This window comes from Spermophilus citellus, assembly GCF_964194105.1.
Source record: "Spermophilus citellus genome assembly, chromosome: 4".
NCBI classification, from domain to species: Eukaryota; Metazoa; Chordata; class Mammalia; order Rodentia; family Sciuridae; genus Spermophilus; species Spermophilus citellus.
Genome location: NC_138185.1, coordinates 190,651,663 through 190,665,099, shown reverse-complemented (window position 1 = coordinate 190,665,099; position 13,437 = coordinate 190,651,663). Strand labels below are relative to the sequence as shown.

At 40.8% G+C, this 13,437-nt stretch overlaps 1 protein-coding gene across 3 annotated transcripts in view; it reads right to left on the bottom strand.

Annotated features, from left to right (window-relative positions):
* The window catches only part of STXBP6 (syntaxin binding protein 6), a 248,510-nt gene extending 246,737 nt beyond the window's left edge, over positions 1-1,773 (bottom strand). The window contains exon 1 of one of the 3 annotated variants that reach the window (XM_081289402.1): positions 1,415-1,773. The gene's annotated coding sequence lies outside the window, so the exon portion shown is untranslated. The remainder of the gene's footprint in view (positions 1-1,414) is intronic. The other 2 variants (XM_081289401.1, XM_081289400.1) reach the window with 2 other exon arrangements.
* Between the last annotated feature and the right edge of the window lie 11,664 nt (positions 1,774-13,437).

The window sequence follows — 13,437 nt, the reverse complement described above, 5'->3', positions numbered from 1 at the left end:
CTATGTGATTTCCACATCTGGAAATTCACCCCAAAGTGGACTAACCCCAAGGAAAAGGCAAAAGAGAAAATCATTCAGCAGAAATGGGGGGGGGTCTCTAAAACATGGCACTTGAGCAGTGTGTGGGTGCCCGTTTAAGAACTTAACACACAAACCCAATAGCCAAGGTGTTCAGCCAAAAAAGAAGAAAACAAGAGGCATATTTCTAGCCTGCATAATCATTTCTGGACGTATTCCCACTAGCAGCCTCCGAGGCAACAGCGGCTCACAGCCTGGGCTGAAGCTCCTCCACCGCCCCCCCACACACACACACACACCCTCCACCACCAGGGTTAAGACAGCGCAGCTCTGACTCGTGCGCAGGCAAAACCCCAAAACTCAAAAACAAGAAGTGAAAAAAGTGGAGCCAGGAGAAATTATGGGCATCTTCCACACCCTTGCAATCCACACAATCCCAGTTCTAGAGTCCTGGGATCGCCTAGAACTGGACCTTAAGAGAAGATGGGTTGAGTGAGACCTTCTGTGGACCCGCTGGCGCTTTTTTTCCACACCCAGTCCCGGAGGAAGAATAGAAACGGGAAGGGGTTCGTTATGAAGTCCTGGGCCAGAATCAAAGGCAGATACACCCCACACCCTCTCCAAAGGAACAGTATGTCTTACTAAATTCTCTACCTGGCCCTCCAGGTCCTGTCCTCTGCGATGATGAACAGGGTGGGGCGGTGGGGTGTTATAAACCCAAGGAAAAAGGCAGGAGGAAAATTCGGGCCATCCACCTACTCCAGCCTCGCTGCCCCGCCATGTGTGTGAGGCGCCGCAAGAGCGAATTCCGAACCCTGCGCCCTTGACTAGGTCTGAGGTTGGGGATGGGACATCACCTGGTACTAAACGTCCTGGGAGCAGAGAGCTGTGCCTGCCAGAGCAGCCCGCCTCAGTTTTGGCAGCAATGATTTTCCTAGAAGACGCCACCGTTCACAAAGATCGGGGTGATTCTCTGATTTTAGCCTGGGGTAGGAGGACTCACCCGAAGGGCTCAGCGACCCACCGAGTTCCCCACACTGGGATCCTCCAGGCGGCACGCTCGGGGATGACACTACCTTGGGGATAGTAAGGAAAGAAAAGCTCTATCTTCAACTTTCTCAGAGGGAACTGCTCCACTCTGGGATTTGCCCAATCTTGCCCACACCCTGAGTCCCAGGTTGGGAGAGAATCAGGAATCGAATCCCCTTCCACGCTCACAAAGCCCCTCTCCCCCATGCCCGCCAACTTGAAAGCATCTCTCTGGTGCCTGCCTAGTCCTCCCGCCCGTAGCCAAGCCCCTGCCTTGGCCGCCCGCAACCGACAGAGCGCCAGGCTTCCCAACAGTAGCTGCAGCTGCAACCGCATCCCCCCGGGCCGGGCCTCCACCTCGCCCTACCGTGCAGCCTGTTTAGTGCCCTGGCCGGTGCCAGCGCGCGGCACGCGTCTCAGCTGGCTAGACTCCTCCCCGGGGGCTGCCCCGCGCAGGGCTCCGGGCTCCGGACAAGGCTCGGCCGGCCCTGGCGCTGGCTCGCCGCTGCCCGCGGCTCCAGCGCGGGCTCCTGCTGCCGCGTGTGAAGAGGGAGGGGTGCGGGGAAAACTCCCGGCAACTCCAACTCCGGGCTCTGAAGCTCCAGCTGCAGCCGCGCGCCCGCCCGCCGCCGAATGCGAGCGCCTGCAAAGCAAACCTGCCCCCGCGGTCGCCTCTGAGCATGCCCAGTGCCGCCGTGGGCGAGCCCGAGCGCCCTAGCCCGGGGCAAAGTGCAGCGGCAGGGGCCCAGGAACTCGCCCCAGGCTACAGAGCACAGGGGGAAGCGGGTGGAAGGGAGGATCAAGAGCGCGGGCTCGGAGCAGAGGACCTGGAACGAACTGGTCAGTGTGTACAAGGCAATGTGAGTTTCATAGGTTGTGGGAAGTTTGTGGGCTAGAAAGATGGATTGCTTCTGTGAGCCTCTCTGGAAGACTACATTCGAAAGAACAACCAGAAAACATTTATTCTCCGGGAAAGAAGGAGTGGCCCCGGCAGATAGGTTTTTATCCAGTCTCCATGCCTAGGGTGGCAAACTCAAGAGAGCTAAGGGGACCTGATTAGCAGTCAATATAAATTAGTGAAGTAAGTGGGAAGAGGCGAACTGAGAGATCATTAAGGGCAAGGCCACTGTTCTGCTCTAGATGTCCATTGCTGTCGTGCAAGAATTCAGACTAAATTTTGCTGGATTTTCTGATTTTTTAAGAAATGGCAGAGATGTCAGTTTTCTTCATGTAAAATATTCTTGTTATTACATCTTGATAACAAATACAATTTTGTTTTCAAAAACTAAACCAATCATAGCCGTGTCCCTTCCCTGCTCAGCCAGTTTGAGCCAATGAATTCTGCATTCTTGTACTGAAGAGGTACTGAGTGCCCACTGTGGTTGGGAAGGTTCTGGAAAAGATCCAAGATGATTCAGACTGCTTTCAAAGTACTAGGGGAAATAGGATTTTCCTGACAGAGAGCTACTGATAAATGCTGGAGCATTCAAGGAGAGGTAGGTAATGTACAAAGTGGTTGTGAGTACTAAGTTTAAGGAAGCATCATCGATAAAAGTACCTGTGTGGAAAGTCACTGCAAGATAAGTAACAAAGCCGGTCGGAGGCATTTTTGGAGTCTGAAGAACACTAATCCTGTCTTTATTTGAATTTTTTTCATGAAATATTTTTCATCATTCCTTTTTTTACTAGCTTAGAATTGTTTAATTCTAAAAAATCACCCCCTACATACAAAGTGCCTTCTAATTCATATCATTAAAATATTAACCTTCAATACTGAGTTCTTCGGCAAACCTTCAAATTGTGGATCCTACTTCACCCTAGACTGGCCCTACTTGGTTTGAGTGAAAGGAACAAGAATTAGCATACCAAAATAGGAAAGAGGGTTGCAGAAATGGAGGGCATAGGGCCCGATTGCCCGTGTGTGCAGCCTACAATTTATTTGTAGGCTCTGTGGAGAAGAGAGTAGGAGAAGAAAGTGGCATAATACAAACTGAACTCTGGTTAGATGGGCCCAACAGTAGAGCTAGGAAGATGGTTTGGAGGGAAAGAATGGAAGAAATGGGGATACCTAAGATATCTTCACTGTTTCATGAAAATCAGAGGATTTCCCTGATAAAGTCATGTAGGCTTCGCCAGTCTCTGAAGGACACATGCAGGGTCTAGCTTAGTTGATCTTAAAGTGAATAAGTGATCTTAAAGGAATTTGGGGCTAGGGATATAGATTAGTCGTAGAATGATTGCCTAACATGCATGAGGCCCTGGTATTGATGCCCAGCAACACACACACACTGAGAAAGAAACAGAAAGAGAGAGAGAAAAAAATGTAACAACCAGGAAGATCTTCCAGATCCTGGTCTAACCTCAGCCATTTCCCTCTCATGTTTAGAGGTGGATGAGTGACTCCACCTCTAAGCTGTGCTTTCCTTCCTTGCGAAATGGAAAACAATTCTCACAGTGTTCATGTGAGGATTTAGAGAAACAGTGTATGTCTAAGGGTTTTAGAATGTTGAGAGTTAAGCAAATAGAAGTTACTGTTTTTAACCTACACATTATCTATATAAAATCTGAATTGAAATGAGAAATTCCTACTGTTTTACAAAAGTTGTCTTTAAGTAAGCAAGTTTCATTGATTCAACAAGATATTTTAATGTGCTGGGATGCTGTTTATAATACTTTGGAATCAGCTTTTGGATAATTGAACAACTTTGTCATTTAAGACATTCCTATAATAAGCTAGTTCCCATTGCCAGTCACCTCTTTTTTCCTCACCGTCTTCTTTTTTTTTTTTTAATCTTTTCTTTCTCAATATTGAAGCTCTCATCAAGATCACCCCCTCCATACAAAGTGCCTTCTAATTCAAATGCAGGCCAGCACTGTAGTGTCTGCCTCATCCAGACACCTGGGACCTACCTCAGTGCTGTGCTGTGAGTGATTTTTCCCTGCAGGTGAGCACATCAGTTGCTGCATTCATGGGGAACAGACCAGACTGGCACTTATCTATGGGAGGCATTTTAAGCATGCCAAACTCTCAAAGGAAAAAAAAAAAAGAATGCTTGGGTGTTTACACAAGAATCCTTCCAGAAGTTATGGAAAGGAGGAAGTACCTAGCCCAGAACCTATCACATAACAGGTAGTTACAAATATTTGCAAAATAAATAGCAATTTCCATCATCAAAATCTTCTTTGTCTCTGTTCCACCTCCCACAGTTCCTAAGAATTATTATTTTTTAAAATCACAATAATGGTAAGGTCATCAAAAAGAACAAGAACAGGATGTAAACATTTATATAGGGAGGGGTTCTGTGCTTTTACAAGTAAAATACTTTTCTTACATTTTATGTGTTTGTTTAGTTTGGGTGCTGGGGATAAAACCGTGGCCTCATGCATGCTAAGTACATGTTCTACGACTGAGCTGCACCACCAGCCCTCTCTGCTTAAATTTTAAGTTAATTGTATTTTTAATTATTATTAATAAAATAATACATGGTATAAAGGAAATACAGTGCAAAAACCAGCTCAGTCCAGAAGAAAAACAATTTCCCTCCCCAAGAACTACTTATTATTGTTGCCTGTTTCTTACATACAATTATAGAAATACCATATGCATGTCACTGCAAGCATAGTTGTTCTTTTTATTTTAAAAGTGCAATCATGAAATGATAGAATAGATTAAAAAAAACCTTCTAGTTCATCTAGATGCCAAGTTAGAGACTTTCAAAATGTCCTTGTATTGTGAGAAAGAAAAGGAAAATATAAAAGTGATCTTCCCTGTGGCGCTAGTCAACTCATGGCTGTAAGGACATGGGACCACATGGCAAACCCTCCTGTTAGCATTTAGTGATGCAAGAAAAAATTGAGTCCATCTAGAGTCACCCTGAACTCCCTGATGCCCACTCTGAACCTCACCCTAAAACACCTATGAATTCAGATATCTCATGTTCCCTAGGGCTATGGACAGACATGCTGTTGAAATAGCAAATGGAATAAATTGAGATGGACACAGAGAGCTTGAACCAGGGAACTGGGCATTATAACATAACTATTTTTAACAGCATCACTTATGATATAACATCATCAATCACAGTATGTCTTCAAGACTAGCAAAGTCTATATATTATTTTTAAATTCCTCTACTACCCAGCATAGCTAGTAGCTTTTCAACTTTTTAATTCTTATGATGTGACTTCAGATAAGGAAAATCAGGAATCCATCCACTTATCAACTTTTAGGTTGAACCATATCAAACTGTCATTTTTGTTGTTCACAGTATCTTGAATATTTAGAATTTCATGTTTCAACCTTCATTACATTCCTCCAAAGTAGTCTTTGTTTTTAGAACCAGAAGAATCCTTATTCCTTGGAATAACATTCATTTTCCTACAAAAGCCATGTCACTAAGGTAGTGCTGAGCAATCTATTTGAATCCTGAGGTTTTATAATGAGACCTGATCAGGTCTTGGTTGCTGGGCTGATTCCACGCAGAGCAAAAAGGAAGAAATTTCTCTCTCTCTCTCTCATGAGGAGAACAGCACCAGCCTTGATTGGTCTTGAAGTGGGTAAAAATATTGTCAGCCTCTTTCTATTCTTTTTGTACCTTACTTCCCCAGAATTCTCCTGAAAACCTTTTCCATGTATTTGTCCTCTTCATTCTGGCCTTAATTTTTCTATCTCAGCTTGCCTGTTACTTCCTATTTCTAAGAATCAACATTCTTTTAGTATAATTCAAGTGAGAACTGAGTAAAGTAACTCAGTTAAATTGATCATATATGGAAGGTTATCAACCTTTCCAAAGATATGTGCAATATAACAGTATTTTGTGATCTTAAAGGAATTTGGGGTTAGGGTTATAGCTTAGTGGTAGAGTGATTGGCTAACATGCATGAGGCCCTGGTATTGATGCCCGGCAGCACACATGGAGAAAGAAACAGAAAGAGAGAAAAAAAAATGTAACAAGAAAGAACTCTGGAATTAAGAGGCAGAAAGAATGTATTGAGGAAGGGAAGAAATTGGGTTCCTTATCATTCTACTCTTAATAACTTCTTCCCATCCACCTTCTTCAAAACTATGGATTCTTTTAAAGCTTTAGGTTTTGTTTAGCTTTTCCCAATAGCTCCCTTGGCAGTAGCAGCCAGCGTCCCCAGGCTAGTGATAGCTGTTGAATGTATGTGTCATCTGTAAGTTGGGAATGAAATCTGTCACTTTTGGTGACATTGATATGGTGAGGTCTGGGAGATCTGCAGAATTCAGATGGGCTCCTAGAGCTTGTGCTTGAGTTCCTAGTCTGTTCCCCACACAGTTAGCCTTGGTCTGTGGTTTCATCAAAACTTTAAGGATGCTAGCTAGTTTATAACTGGAGCCCACCCTCTTTTATGACTCAATTGTCATAAAATAGCCTGTCGCTAATTTACTAAATACACAGTTTCTTTCTCTTCTATGCTTTTGAGAGTCAGCATAGCCAGGCACTGTGGCTCATGCCTCTAATCCCAGATACTCAGAATGTGCAAGACACTGGGTTAATTCTCAGCACTGCATATAAATAAATTAAAGATCCATCAACAACTAAAACGAAAAATTGAAAAAAAAACTTTTTTAAAGGGCTGGGGAGTAGCTCAGTGATTGAGCACCCCTGAGCTCAATTCCCAATTCTCAAGGAATAAAAAAAAAACCATCCAGCATAAGTGTTGACTATTGACATCAAATCTGATTACCTCAGCCCACTACCGTACACTTGAAAATGGAATATTTCTGAAAGCCATGGCAGATTTCAGATTTTGTTTCTTCCCTTTCACCTTTGACAGTCTTCTGCTGACCTCCAACTTCTTCCTACTTTCTCTATTTATATTACTTTATCCCCTGCGCTGCTTCAGGTTTCATATATCAACATACTGATAAAACAAAGACTAGGAAGGAGATGGTTTCTTGAGGAAAAAATAAAACCAAAACAATTTTTGTCTTGCAAAAATGACTTGATTACATCCCGAACTTGGTTATTCTATAATATTTTTAAAATTCTTAGTCACATCTTTCCAAGTAGATGGTGAGTCCCTTGGGAAAAGTCTTAGGAGTCTTCTGTCCTGCCCACCCAATGCCTAGCACAGAGGCAGGAGCCCAACAAAAAAATGACAGAACCTGCTTTCTTTTGGGTGAGTCATCAGGGGCAGGAGACAAAGTTCATTTTAGAGATATCTGCAATGAGTTTTACACTCAAAAGGTACATTGTGCTATTAAAAGTTCAGAGTAAAAATAGTGGTCAAAGGAGGAAAGACTTTTTTTGAAGAAATAGTGATTAAGCTGAAGTCTGCAGAATAAATCTGAAGTCGTTGTATAAGCAAAGAAAGTCAAGAAAGAACTTTAGGCAGAGAAAACAGCATGTCCAAGGGTGCTACATTGAAAGGGTATATGTAAAGGTTGAAAGGGATCTTAAGGGTCTTTAGGTTTAACTTATCACTGACTTCACAGATTTTCCAATGCAACTCAACACTAATAAGAACTGCTACCATAAAGAGACACACTGTCCTCAGCAAGAGACATCAAACAATCCAGTATGAAGAAGCAGCGTACCATGGGAAAAAGAACATGGATTTTATATTAGACAGATTTGGTCTGAAACTCTGTTTCAACTTTAGAATCTTGGGCAAAATCCACAACTTATCTAACCATTAGATTTGTTATCTCTAAATATGCATATTATTATCTATTTATAGTTTTAATTAGGTATATCATGCTAAGCGAAATAAGCCAATCCCAAAAAACCAAAGGCTAAATGTTTTCTCTAATATGCAGATGCTAATTCTCAATAAGGGGGACAGGGCACTAAAGAAGAATAGAGTTTCCTTAGATTAGTTAGAGGGAAATGGAGGGGAGTAGATAAGAAGGATAGTAGAACAAAACAGACATTATTACTTTATGTATATATGTGACTGCATGACCAATGGGATTCTACAACATGTACACTCAGAAAAATGAGAAATTATATCCCATCTATGTATGATATATCAAAGTGCATAAATGCATTCTACTGTTATGTATAACTAATTAAAACAAATAAGAATATTTTTTTAAAAAAGGGAAAACCTACATAATATACTTAGCACAATATCTGGCCCACAGAAAACACTGAATAAATATTGCTATTTTCAGCCCATGACCACCAATCTAGGGCACCCCAAGAAATACGAGATCAGAAAACCAAGAGTGTTTTGAACTTCCAACCCAAGCTGTTGCTTAGAAGCACTGCCTCTGCCATAGGCAATCATATTTTATCTCCACAGATGCAAAATAGCATCACTGTTTTTACAAAAACAACTTTCTATACATAAAAAGTGCTTTTTAAAAAATGTCCAGCTCCTCCTGTCCAGATGTCCTTGTGTTTCCATCTGTTACTAGAGTTGCAAAGATAATGTAAATTAACAGTTTAGAGATTTCAGCCTTTGTGTTTATGACTCAATTAAGACTAAGGAATTCTTTCTATACCAAATATTAGTCTTTTACAGAGACCAGTTATGAATTTTGGTCCAAAAGAGTGAAATACAACTCATTTTCCCTCATTTCTTGAATTACTTGAATTAAAAGCACTATAACATCTAGCAGAAAAGTTGAAAAATATACAAAGGTTGTTGAAACCACCCTCTGCAGCAGCAGAGCCTCCATCTTAACATGGATGTATCTTGTTGTTAAGTTCAAAGTTTGGAAGACTGAAGCATCTTAATCACTGCTTCCTTTTATTTAAGTAATATTTTTGAAAGACCTATTTTTGGTTTTAAAATGACTCTGTCTCCACCAAGATCCAGAAAAGCTGCTAGGCTTTGAGCTAACAAAGAATCCCTTATTCTGCCGGGACACAAGTGAGTCAGTGACCACACAAAGCTACTATCTCACCCAGAATTTCTGAGCTGCTTTTTTAGAGAAGAGAGAAGGACACAATCCATCCACAGCCTGTGATGGACAGGTCTCCTGTATTATGTACAGCAGCTCTTTTTCTTTTTTGTTATGGTCCCTGACCACACCACAGCCCAGGAGACTAAAGATAACAACAAGCTCCTGCTGCTTAGTCCCCAGAAGCTCTCCAGGCCTGAAGGACCTGCTCAGTCCTGTCACTTCTCACTGCTCCTGCCTCATCGTGGAAACATAAGCCCTAGGAGTTGCTACTCAAAGCACACTTCTCAGACTAGCCCCTTCAGCATTACTTGGGAGCATGTTTGGAAATACAGATTCTCCTGCCCACCCCACACTTGCAGACCTGGTGAATCAGAATCCGAACTTTAACAAGATCTCCAGGTAATTCGTTTACACATGAAAGTTTAAGAAGCACTGCCCGAGGACACCCAGCCAAGAAAAACGTGGGAAAAAGAAAAAGCACTTTAAAAGTGCAATCAATTTTCTTTGCCCCGATGCCCTTTCTTACTCTAATCTCCAAGCCCCATCTCTGTATTTCTAAATCCTACCCTGTCTTTCTTTGCAGTCTGTGGAAATCTGCACTGACTGTGGCAGCCAGAGAGGCATCTCCCTCTCCTTTTACCTGAATCTTTCCTTTCCACGTATCATTCTGTGTTTTGCTTATACTTGCGCATGTATACATACTTGGGGATATCTGTCCTGTTGAGGTCTTGCTGGACCTGTCCTTAAATCTTTTACAGGATTTTGGAGGTAAGTTGGAATAAAGGAAGGAAGATTGGGGAGATAAAATTCCATTGATGAAGTAAATAGTTCTGGAAAACTTAGTTCAGCCCTACAGTGCACTGGAGCCAGGATGATACAGGACCCTGGGAACCATATTACGTCCATCCCAGAAGAGCCTGATACACTGTGGCATGGAACTCCTGGAGCTATCCAGAAACTCCCTAGATTGGAACAGATTCAAATCACCCCTGTTACAATACTTATCAAGCAGAGGTGGCCCAAGGCAGATGGTTTTCTAAAAACACAATGAAAGTTCTCTTTGCTAGGGCCTTGATCCCTGGTGGTAAACATTCTGTGGGCTATGAAAAGGCCATCACTTGACCACTTTTGGTCCTATGTCTATTCCCACCTGAAAGTTAGTATAGTCATTTTATTTTCCAAGAAAAAGATATTTTTGAAAAGCTTTGTCAGTATCTAGCATCTCTGTAAGGAAATCTTTGTGAAAACTACATCTTATTCATAATTTGCAATGCATCCTTGAACAAAGGCAATGAGTTTCTGGCTGCAATTTACACATTAAAAGAACAAATAATTTTATTATTTTTAGTTGATAGCTGAATCAATTAACAACCTTGAAACTAGGTCAGATTTATGATGTCATATTCATAAGAAACATATCTTTCTAACAGACATCCTGGCGTCCCTATAATTTTACTATACATAAAATATAATGAGAATTGTTCCAAGGATTTATAAGAAATTAGACTTTCAATAGTATCAATGCTGTTGCAACTTGTAAAATGAGTATATGGCCCCATGGAGAGGTGGACATGGAGTTCATAGACAATGGACATTTTTTTTTGTAATAAACATTTAAAAGATATGGCCAAGCCAGGTAAAGGGACAGGCATTTATGGTCCCAGGACTCAGGAAACTGAGGCAGGAGGATCACTTGAGCCCTAGAGTTCAAGGTCAACCTGGGCAACATAGCAAGACTGTGTCTCAGGAATAAATACATTAATAAAAATAAAACAAACAAGTATGATTAAAAGATTAGTCATTCTAATACTTTCAAAGAAAAATTGATGGTCCTATCAGGAAAAATATCAAAAAGCTATGATCCTGTGATTTCTACTTTTGTACATTTCTTTCAAGGAAACAGCTCTACTATAGTAGCATTGATTATAATAGTAAAAATGGGTAACACTTTTCAGGACATGGGGATATACTTAAGTGCATTTTGTCTTATTTACTTGGTGGAATATTATGTACCTTTTAGGAACAACAAATGGGATACCTAATGCCCTTCACCACTACATCCCCAGCCCCTCCAAATTACATTCTTAAATTATAGGGAGATGATGAAGTCTTTCACTTTGGGTATGCTCAAAACGTAGGAAGGAAAATGTAAAACAACATTTTAAACACAGAGTTGAAATTTTGTCAGAGAAAAATGGAACAAATATTTAGTATATAAGTATGGACATCCAGAAAATAGATCTGTTTGAAAAATATATTAGATGAGTTTAAGTCCATTTTTCAGCCCTAAGGAATAACGACATTAAGGAATCTTGTTGAGCCAGGCACATAGGCAGGGACAATTACATTTTCCCAGAGGCATATTTGATTTTAATTTTCACCCAGATAGAACTTAGTGTTTAACTTCTGATGTTCTTTCAGCTACTGGAGGAGCTCTCCGAAATCACAGAGGGAAAACACACCTTTCTATGGCACCTCTTATCATCAGCCAGCTTCTCTTTGTAGAGAAGTATTCAACTGATTTTGGTTGTACTTGGAGGTAGACCAGCAGCAAAGTTGTTCAATTATGTTCAGAACAGATATTTTTCATCCTACCAAGAGCTACTATCTTAGTGAGTTTAGGCTGCTATTAACAAAGAACAACAGAAATTTATTTCTCATAATTCTGGAGGCTGGAAGTCTAGGATCAGGTGCCAGCCTGGCAGGTTTTGGTAAGAGTCCTTTTCTGGTTTACAGATTACTGTCTTCTCATTGTATCTTCACATGCCAGGAAAAAAAAAAAAAAACACCTGCCAAAGGCTCTGCCTCTTGGCACCCTCGTGTTGGGGATTAGGATTCTGATATATAAAATCTGGGCTTATGCAAACATTCAGTCCTTCATAGCTGTATTGGTACTAATGAATGCCTATAACCCCGCTATAGTACTAGTTTCACATACAGGCAAATGGTTTGCTTGAAGATTTAGTGGGATAGGAAAGAAAAAAAAACATTGATAGGAAATTAAAGCAAAAAGTAAAAGGGGAAACACTCACATGAGAACTGACTTAAAGTTTCTCTTAACCCCCAAGTTAAGTCTCCTTTTACATGGAGGCTATGCAATGGCTTGTAAGTCACTTCCCAGTCACTGACTTCATTTACTAAGATAGTTAAGAATACTGTTTAGCTGGTGTTCACTCACTTTGCTTTCTCTATGGGACAGGATACACTTCCCTGACCTACTGACTTTAAGTTTGGCCTTGTAACTTGCTTTGGCATTGGAAGTGAGAAGAAGCTATAAATGCATTTGTGTAACTTGGCTTGAGCTTTGTACACTGGTGATCTTCCTGAGAAGAGCATCCCCAGATAGCTGTTCCTGCTTCATCCTGGACCACAGAGCAAACATCAATGGAGCAGACCTGAACTTTGTCCAAAGCCCAGAACCAAGTCCAGCCCTCCTGCATCCTGAGGAAATTCCCAGCCAGACCAGCCCAGATTAACCAAGCCATATTATCTGCAGATCCATGAGTGTTTTCTATGTGTGTTTTTAGCCATTGTGATTTTCTGGTTTAAACCGAGCGAGACATGTCATTTAGTTGAAAAAGAATAGGGCTGTCATGTTGAAATGTTTGTGTCCCTTGAAATTCATTTGGTGAAATTCTTACCTCCAAGGTGATGATGTTCAGATGTGAGGCTTTGGGAAGATAGTTTGGTCTTGAGAATGGGACTCTCAAAAATGGAATTAGTGCCCTCATAAAATAGGTCCAAGGGAGCTCATTTTCTCCTCTTCCAATGTGAAAAACACCAACTATGAACCAGGAAATGGGCCATGACCAGACAATGAATCTACTGACACTTTGATCTTAGATTTCCCAGGCTCCAGAACTTGAGAATGAAATTCCCATTGTTGATAAGATTTATGTCTCACCATATATATATATATATATATATATATATATATATATATATATATCTTTTATGAAATAAACATACAAAAAATATGTTGAATTTAAAAATAAGGTCATTCAAAATTAATAGTCACTTCATTTTCAAATATTCTGACTATAGAGTTTCCCAGACAGAAATGTTCTTAAGTGGGATTGCCTGAGGAGGAGGGCTGCAACATGCTATTATTTGGGAACAATTCTCCACTGGGCCCATTCTTCCACATTTACTACTTTTAGTGTTTATAGAGTCATCTAGAAATGATGTGGTAGGTTTTAGGTAATTCTCATAAGAATTTAACATTAGAAAGATACTATTTAACATTGTGCATCCAATATACATAATAAATCCATAGTCATTGTAGCAAAAGTAAAGAACACAGAAAGCAAGCAGGTAACAGACTCCAGAAAGGCACCACCTAGAGATGATCTTTGTTAAAATTTCACTATATATTTATCTTTACAAAAATACATATGGTGCATACTATTCTGTAAATGACTTTTATCACTAAGTATTAAGTTACAACCTTTTTCCATGACAATAAGATGGAACTAGATAATCATTGTTAATGGCTGTCTCCTATTTCAGGAG